The sequence below is a fragment of the Pelophylax lessonae genome, assembly GCF_965119305.1.
Source record: "Pelophylax lessonae genome assembly, chromosome: 8".
Taxonomy (NCBI): Eukaryota; Metazoa; Chordata; class Amphibia; order Anura; family Ranidae; genus Pelophylax; species Pelophylax lessonae.
In genome coordinates this window covers 295,873,921-295,883,433 of record NC_138775.1, presented here as the reverse complement: position 1 = coordinate 295,883,433, position 9,513 = coordinate 295,873,921, and the positions used below count along the sequence as shown (strand labels likewise).

Sequence of the window (9,513 nt, the reverse complement as noted above, 5' to 3'; positions counted from 1 at the left end):
TTTTTATTATGTTTGTAAGATAATGTCCCCTCCCCCTCAGTCACACACTATTATTATTATACATTTATATATCTCTGACATATACTGCAGTGCTGTACAGAGAACACTGAACCAGTCATATCAGTCTCTGTACCAGAGGAGCTTACACTCTAATGTCCCCTCCCCCACAGTCACATCAGTCTCTGTACCAGAGGAGCTTACACTCTAATGCCCCCCCCAGTCACATCAGTCTCTGCACCAGAGGAGCTTACACTCTAATGCCCCCTCCCCCACAGTCACATCAGTCTCTGCACCAGAGGAGCTTACACTCTAATGTCCCCTCCCCCACAGTCACATCAGTCTCTGTACCAGAGGAGCTTACACTCTAATGTCCCCTCCCCCACAGTCACACACTATTATTATTATAGTTATATAGCTCTGACATATACCGCAGTGCTGTACAGAGAAGTGTCATTCTGGTTCCTCTGGTCGGTTGGTGACACATAACTTGTAGGTCAACATTCCAGCTGCCGCCGCCCCCGTGGTATCACTACACACCCCAGGGCGGGCGTATACACAAACAAGCTATAAGGTGCACCTGACACGGATGGCAGGCGGGAAATGAATATCTCCACCTCTTCCCGATATCTGGGCAGAAATCACCGATGGTAAAGATCTCGATTATTCCTTCCCTGGTTTTGTTATCCCTGTGCAGGCTCTAGAAGTATCTGCTCACAATGGGAAGACTTGGCTGAATGCCATATCTGTGTCGCCCTTAGAGCTGGACTTGCCCATTTTTCTATTGTCTCAGTATGGGGGCATCTATCTTGGGAAAGGTGACACCATCATTGTGGCCGTTAGGTAGAACTGTGAATGGTGGTGGTGGTGGGAGAATCTCACTGCTGGACACAGAAAGTGACAACCCATGCTGCAAAAAATTTCCTGTGTGCTGGATAACTTTTTTGTTCCCAGGAATCGGAGTGCATCCGACACACGCACACAAAAATGGCAGCCTAAAACCGGTAAATGTTTAAAGCGCGCTTAACAGCCGTTGGCCTTAGCACAGTCAGGGTTAATGATTAACTCCTTGCTGTGCTTGTACAGTAGATGAGAAGATTGAGCAATGCGTGGGTGACTGTCACTTTAATTAACCCCTTCCCTCCCTTGGAGAAGTGAAAACAAATTTAACCGGTAGAGCGCCAGGCGCAGAGGATGGTGGCTCAGTGAATACAGGGCTCGGCTCAGGGTGGGGAAAGAGGAAGAGAGAGGAGGGAGGAGAGGAGGCAGCACAGAGGAGAAGAGCACAGAGGAGTACAGAAGAGAGGAGAGGAGCACAGATGAGTACAGAGGAGAGGAGAGGAGCACAGAGGAGAGGAGTACAGAGGAGAGGAGAGGAGCACAGTGGAGAGGAGCACAGAGGAGAGGAGCAGAGAGGAGTACAGAGGAGAGGAGTACAGAGGAGAGGAGTACAGAGGAGAGGAGCACAGAGGAGAGGAGTACAGAGGAGTACACTGTTGGGGACTGATCAGCTGCGGGCTCAGGACCTGGACGCCATCTATATAATGGAGGACAAGGTAGGAGAGATTCACATTGCACCATCATCTATCAGGGCACTTCCCCAACTACCAACCCACCTGGCCAACCCTGTGTCAGGAACAAACCTCTCCAGGATCAGCCAGTGCAGGGGCAAACAGTACCAGGAAGACATGGCAGCAACAGGTGGGTATAGGGGTAACAGGTACTTATAAGGCACCAGAAGGATATATGGGCACTAGGAGGGTATAGAAGTGTCAGGAGGGTATATAGGCACTAGGATGGTAGAGAGATACCAGGAGGGTACAAAGGCAGCAGGGAAGTATAGGGGTACCATGAGTATATATAGGCACAAGGATGGTAAAGAAGTTTCAGGAGGGTACATAGGCATCAGGTGGGTATATAGCAGTGATGGCGAACCTTGGCACCCCAGATGTTTTGGAACTACATTTCCCATGGGGCTCATGCACTCTGTGATGTAGTTGGGCATCATGGGAAATGTAGTTCCAAAACATCTGGGGTGCCAAGGTTTGCCATCACTGGTATATAGGTACCAGGAGGGTATAGAGGCACCAAGGAAGTATAGGGGTACCATGAGTATATATAGACACTGGGAAGGTATAGAGGTACCAGGAGGGTATAGTGTCACTAGGAGGGTATAGGAGTGCCAGGAGGGTGTAAAGGCACCTAGTGGGTATATAGGCTCCAGGAGAGTATATAGGCACTAGGATGGTATAGAGGCACCAGCAGAGTATGGGGGTACCATGAGTATATATAGGCACAAGGAAGGTATAGAAGTTTCAGGTGGGTATATAGGCACCAGTTGGGTATATAGGTATCAGGAGGGTACAAAGGCAAGAGGAAAGTATAGGGGTACCATGAGTATATATAGGCACAAGGAGGATATAGACATTTCAAATAGGTATATATGCACAGGAGGGTTTATAGGCACCAGGTGGGGATATAGGTACAAGGAGGGTATAGAGGCAACAGGGGAGTATAGGGGTACCATGAGTATATAGAGGCACAAGGAGGGTATAGAAGTTTCAGGTGGGTATATAGGCACCAGATAGGTATATATGTACCAGGAGGGTCTAGAGGCACCAGGGAGGTATAGGGGTACCATGAGAATATATATGCAGTAGGAAGGTATAGAGGTACCTGGGATGGATAGTAGCACAAGGAGGGTAAAGAAGTTCCAGGAGGGTATATAGGCACTAGGAAGTTATAGAGGCAGAAGGAGGTTATATATATACTTGGAGGGTATAGAGGTACCAGGAGGGTATGAAAGCACTAGGAAGGTATAGAAGCACTAGGAGATATAGAGGCTCTAGGAGGTGATATAGATACTTGGAATGTATGGATGCTGTAGGAGGGTATATAGGCTCAAGGCGGGTATAGAGGCATCAAGTAGATATAGAGGCAGAAGGTCAGTATATAGGCAATAGAAGAGTGTAGAGGTACCAGGTTGGTATATAGGCATCAAAAGGGTATGCATGCAGGAGGTGGGTTTAAAGGTACCAGGAGGCTATGGAGACCCCAGGCGGGTATATAGACATCTGGTGGTGGTGGGGGGAGGAGGGGTGCATATAGACACAAAAAAAGGTATAGCGGTGCCATAAAGGTATATAGGCACCAAGAGGGCATATAGGCACTTGGATGCTATTATGATACTAGGAGGGTATAGAGGCACCAGGGTAGTAAAGGGGTACCATAGGAGTATATATAGGCACTGGGAAGGTATAGAGGTACCAGGAGGGTATATAGGCACTAGGAGGATATAGAGGCAGCAGGTCAGCATATAGACAATTGGAGGGTATAGGTACCAGAAGGGTAAATAGACTTCAGGTAGGTATAGAGGTACCAGGAGGATATAGAGGCACCAGGTGGGTATAGAGGCACTGTAAGGGTAGTATAGGGGTACCATAGGAGTATCTATAGGTACTGGGAAGGTACAGAGGTACCAGGAGGGTATATAGGCACTAGTAGGATAGAGAGGCAGCAGGTCAGTATATAGACAATTGGAGGGTATAGAAGTACAAGAAGGGTAAATAGACTTCAGGTGGGTATAGAGGTACCGGGTGGGTATAGAGGCACTAAGTGGATATAGAGGCACAATAAGGGTATAGTGGTACCAGAAAGGTATTTGGGCACCAGGTGGGTATAGAAGCAGCAGAAAGGTATGCAGACATGGGCACCAATCTCCTCTAAATTGTAGGAGAGGATACATTGTATCAATGACTGAATGAATGAAGATTTCTGCACTCTTCTATAGTTGTTATTTTTAGGTCATTTTACATTTATAAGGATTTTCACTATTTATTATGACTTATAGAACATTCTTTGCATATTTTATTCTAAGATTTCCATAATAACCCCCCACCCTTCCCCTCCCCTCCCCCTTTGTATGACATTTATCTTCCCTATCAATGAAAACAGAAACATTCCATCTCCAGCCAAATAACACCGGGAGAACGCTGCAATCTAGCTGATCCATATACAGTATATACTATTATATATTATTATACATCGATCAGCCATAACATTCTGACCACTGACAGGTGAAGTGAATAACATTGATTATCTCATTATAATGACATCTGAAAGTGGGCGGGATATATTCGGCAGGAAGTGAACATGTTGTCCCAGAAGTTGATGTGTTGAAAGCAGAAAAAAATGTTTATGTGCCGCAGTCAGGGTGCCAACCGCGTCCACAGCCAAATCCGCCTACAATGGGAACCTGAACATCGGAACTGGACCACGGAGCAATGGAAGAAGGTGGGCTGGGCCTGATGAATCATGTGGATGGCCGGGTGCATCACTTACCTGGGGAAGAGATGGCACCAGGATGCGGTATGTGAAGAAGACAAGCCGGTGAAGGCAGTGTGATGCTTTGGGCAATGTTCTGCTGGGAAACCTTGGCTCCTCCCATTCATGTGGATGTTACTTTGACATGTTACCACCTACCTAAACATTGTTGGTGACCGAGTCCATCCCTTCATGTAAACGGTATTCCCTGATGACAGCGGTCTCTTTCAGCAGTATAATGCTCCCTGCCACACTGCCAAAATGGTTTGAGGAACACAACAATGAGTTTGAGGTGTTGACTTGGCCTCCAAATTCTCCAGATCTCAATCCAAATCGAGCATCTGTGGGATGTGCTGGAAAAATAAGTCAGATCCATGGAGGCTCCACCTCCCAACTTACAGGACTTAAAGGATCTGCTAGGTGCCAGATACCACAGCGTACCTTCAGAGGTCTAGTGGACTCCATGCCTGGACGGGTCAGGGCTGTATTGGCGGCAATAGGGGGACCTACTCAGAATAAGGGAAGTGGTCATAATGTTATGGCTGATAACAATGCTGGGACAAGGCCATCTAGAGCCCAGGGTAAACTTGCCAAAACGAGCCCCCCCCCCCCTAAAATGTATGACCATTATGTGTCAGCATAAACCCCTCCCTCCCCCCCCCCCCCCCAGGACAGGATTCACCTCTGATCAGTGTGGTGTATGTTGGGTGTAGACGCCCCATGGACAGGATTCACCTCTGATCAGAGTGGTGTATGTCGGGTGTAGACGCCCCATGGACAGGATTCACCTCTGATCAGCGTGGTGTATGTCGGGTGTAGACGCCCCATGGACAGGATTCACCTCTGATCAGAGCGGTGTATGTTGGGTGTAGACGCCCCATGCACAGGATTCACCTCTGATCAGAGCGGTGTATGTTGGGTGTAGATGCCCCATGGACAGGATTCACCTCTGATCAGTGTGGTGTATGTCGGGTGTAGACGCCCCACGGACAGGATTCACCTCTGATCAGTGTGGTGTATGTCGGGTGTAGACGCCCCATGGACAGGATTCACCTCTGATCAGTGTGGTGTATGTCGGGTGTAGACGCCCCATGGACAGGATTCACCTCTGATCAGCGTGGTGTATGTCGGGTGTAGACGCCCCATGGACAGGATTCACCTCTGATCAGAGCGGTGTATGTTGGGTGTAGATGCCCCATGGACAGGATTCACCTCTGATCAGTGTGGTCTATGTCGGGTGTAGACGCCCCACGGACAGGATTCACCTCTGATCAGTGTGGTGTATGTCGGGTGTAGACGCCCCATGGACAGGATTCACCTCTGATCAGTGTGGTGTATGTCGGGTGTAGACGCCCCACGGACAGGATTCACCTCTGATCAGCGTGGTGTATGTCGGGTGTAGACACCCCATGGACAGGATTCCCCTCTGATCAGTGTGGTGTATGTCGGGTGTAGACGCCCCATGGACAGGATTCACCTCTGATCATTGTGGTGTATGTCGGGTGTAGACGCCCCATGGACAGGATTCACCTCTGATCAGTGTGGTGTATGTCGGGTGTAGACGCCCCATGGACAGGATTTACCTCTGATCAGCGGGGTGTATGTTGGGTGTAGACGCCCCATGGACAGGATTCACCTCTGATCAGAGGGGTGTATGTTGGGTGTAGACGCTCCATGGACAGGATTCACCTCTGATCAGAGTGGTGTATGTTGGGTGTGAAATGTAAAAAATCCGCGCTTAGGATAATTTTAGATTTCTAGTATTTGATGTTGGCTGCAGCCTACCTTTATACTATATTCCTAAGAATATAGTGAGAATAAAGGAAAAAGAAGGGGGAAGGTGTATGGCGCTGCCAAAAAGTGCTGATGTTTCTGTATGTCCAAAAATAGGTGTTAAAGGTATATACAATATAAATCACCACTATAAATAAAGTGTCCAGTGCATCGTATGTGTATTCCTAATAAATATGTGCAATACTGTAGGATAATTCAACTCTGTAAATGATAAATATTTGTGCTAAACTGTGAGAAAAAGTGGATACAAAATAGGTGAGAATTGGTATGTATACAGTATGATAAGAAAAAAATAAAAAATGTATGAAATATACAAAATATAAAAAATAAAAAATATAAAAAGTTGGATCCACTTAAATCTACAGCCTTATAATCGTAAAATACAAAACATCAAGTATGGCATAAATAAGGTGCACAGTAGGTATATAAATATTATGGCAGCAATAGTACAAGAATAAATAAATCCGTAACACCTAAGAAAGGCAAATAGTCCCACAATGCTAAAAAAACTTTTCCTAAAAAACAGGGCAAAAAGGTGACTTGAGTGCAGGTGTTCTGATGATAGATATTAAAGGTGCTCAAGTATATGGTGACCATTCAGTGCTCCCCGCACCCCTTGGACCGCACTCACCAGAACTATATACCCCTGCAGGGGTATCAGGCCTTGAATCTATAATCCTGGGTCTCCTCCACTGACCATCAAAGTGGTTGGGTGGTCCAATTATCTGCCCGAATCTTGTAAACCCGGTTCCTTGGTATTAGGGTCCGAAGGTGTACCGATATATGGGGGAAGAAGGCTCACATAGAGTAGTACCGCTTTTAAAATACTTTATTAAATATTAAAAATTAGGTACTCACAAACGAATAGAGGGTAGTGGCATGAAAAATAGCAAATAGACAGGATTCACCTCTGATCATTGTGGTGTATGTCGGGTGTGGACGCCCCATGGACAGGATTCACCTCTGATCAGTGTGGTGTATGTCGGGTGTGGACGCCCCATGGACAGGATTCACCTCTGATCATTGTGGTGTATGTCGGGTGTGGACGCCCCATGGACAGGATTCACCTCTGATCAGTGTGGTGTATGTCGGGTGTGGACGCCCCATGGACAGGATTCACCTCTGATCAGAGTGGTGTATGTCGGGTGTAGACGCCCCATGGACAGGATTTACCTCTAATCAGAGCAGTGTATGTTGGGTGTAGACACCCCATGGACAGGATTCACCTCTGATCAGTGTGGTGTATGTCGGGTGTAGACACCCCATGGACAGGATTCACCTCTGATCAGCGTGGTGTATGTCGGGTGTAGACGCCCCATGGACAGGATTCACCTCTGATCAGAGTGGTGTATGTCGGGTGTAGACGCCCCATGGACAGGATTTACCTCTAATCAGAGCGGTGTATGTCGGGTGTAGACACCCCATGGACAGGATTCACCTCTGATCAGCGTGGTGTATGTCGGGTGTAGACGCCCCATGGACAGGATTCACCTCTGATCAGAGCGGTGTATGTCGGGTGTAGACACCCCATGGACAGGATTCACCTCTGATTACCCTGCAGATAATTGTCCCAGGAAATATTTTATTTTTTTCCAAATATCTGTCGGATATTCGGTTTGCGGCGGGAGACTCACGGGGAGATATTTGTGTCGGGAAGTCCTCGGGGTTTTGTGTTCGGTAATAATATTTGGTATCTCAGGATCGGGGGAGGGGGCGGATTGTGCTGGAGTGATACAGGAAATTCTGGGATTCCAAAGCGGAAATTCTTGGATCAGGTGTGACAGTTCCTGTATTCTGCGCTGCTGCCGAGTGACGGTTGGTAAACAGGGAGAGGTGTGATGTCTGGCCTGCATGACACGGTTTCCAGCATGCTGGGTGTTCTTGAAATCCAAAGACCACGGCTTCCGGTTTACCAGTCCTCAGATATGGTGGCTGCATTAGTTTATTTTTTATTTTTTCCCAGGCTTTCCCTTTATTTATTTATTTAATATTTATTTTATTTTTTATGTATTATTTATAATTTAAAAATATTTTATATTTATAATTTTATTTAGTATTTATATTTATTATTATTATTATTTATTTATTTATTATTTATTTATTTATTTTAATTATTATTATTTTGTTTATTACTTTCTTATCCTGCCAGTAACACACGGTCCCAGGGTGACAACTCTCACTGGATTCTATATATGAAGGGGCAGTGTTGTCACCCAAGGGTAGTACTACAGAACACCTCCATCTTTCATTATTACCCAAACATAGGGTAGAGGTGTTCTGCAGTCGTGCCTAGGGTGACAACACTCACTGGACTATATCTATGGAGGGGCAGTGTTGGCATCCTACGCCAGGACTACAGAAAACCTTTTCCACTATTATGTGGAGATGAAGAAAAAGGAGGTGTTCTGTAGTCCTGTCCTAGGGTGGCAACACTCACTGTACTGTATCTGTGGAGGAGCAGCATTGTCACCCAAGGGTAGTACTACAGAAAACCTCCCTCTTTCATAATCACCCCAACATAGGGTAGAGGTGTTCTGTAGTCATGCCTAGGATGACAACACTCACTGGACTCTATCTATGGAGGGGCAGTGTTGTCATCCTAGGCCAGGACTACAGAACACCTTTCCCCTATTATGTAGAGATGAAGAAAAGGGAGGTGTTCTGTAGTCCTGTCCTAGGGTGACAACACTCACTGTACTGTATCTGTGGAGGAGCAGCATTATCACCCAAGGGTAGTACTACAGAACACCTCCCTCTTTCATAATCACCCCAACATAGGGTAGAGGTGTTCTGTAGTCGTGCCTAGGGTGACAAAACTCACTGGACTATATCTATGGAGGGGCAGAGTTGTCATCCTAGGACAGGACTACAGAACACCTTTATCTGTACAGGAGCACTATACAGACTAAAGTTCTCACTGGGACAATTCTGACACTTCTCTCATATATGTGAAAATCAGTATATTTTGCTAGAATATTGCTTAGAACCCCCAAACATTTTATATATATATTTATTTATTTATTTATTTATTATTTATATATATATATATAAATATATATATATATATATATATATATATATATATATATATATATATATATTTTTAGCAGAGACCCTAAAGAATAAAATAGTGATTGTTGCAATATTTTATAACACACTGTATTTGCACAGTGATTTTCCAAATGCTATTTTTTTTTTAAAGAAAATACATTTTAATAAAAAAAAAAAAAAAACACAATATATAACCCAATTTTTTTAAATGTGAAAGATGATGTTATGCCGAGTAAATAGATACCTAACATGTCACGCTTTAAAATTACGCACACTCATGGAATAGCGACAAACTACGGTACCTAAAAATCTCAATAGGCGACGCTTTAATAATTTTTACAGGTGACC

General features: G+C 45.4%; 1 protein-coding gene across 1 annotated transcript in view; it reads left to right on the top strand.

The window, feature by feature from the left end:
* Positions 1-627: 627 nt before the first annotated feature.
* The window catches only part of LOC309561381 (uncharacterized protein), a 45,846-nt gene continuing 36,960 nt past the window's right edge, over positions 628-9,513 (top strand). Inside the window, exon 1 of the mRNA XM_082265263.1 lies at positions 628-647. The gene's annotated coding sequence lies outside the window, so the exon portion shown is untranslated. The remainder of the gene's footprint in view (positions 648-9,513) is intronic.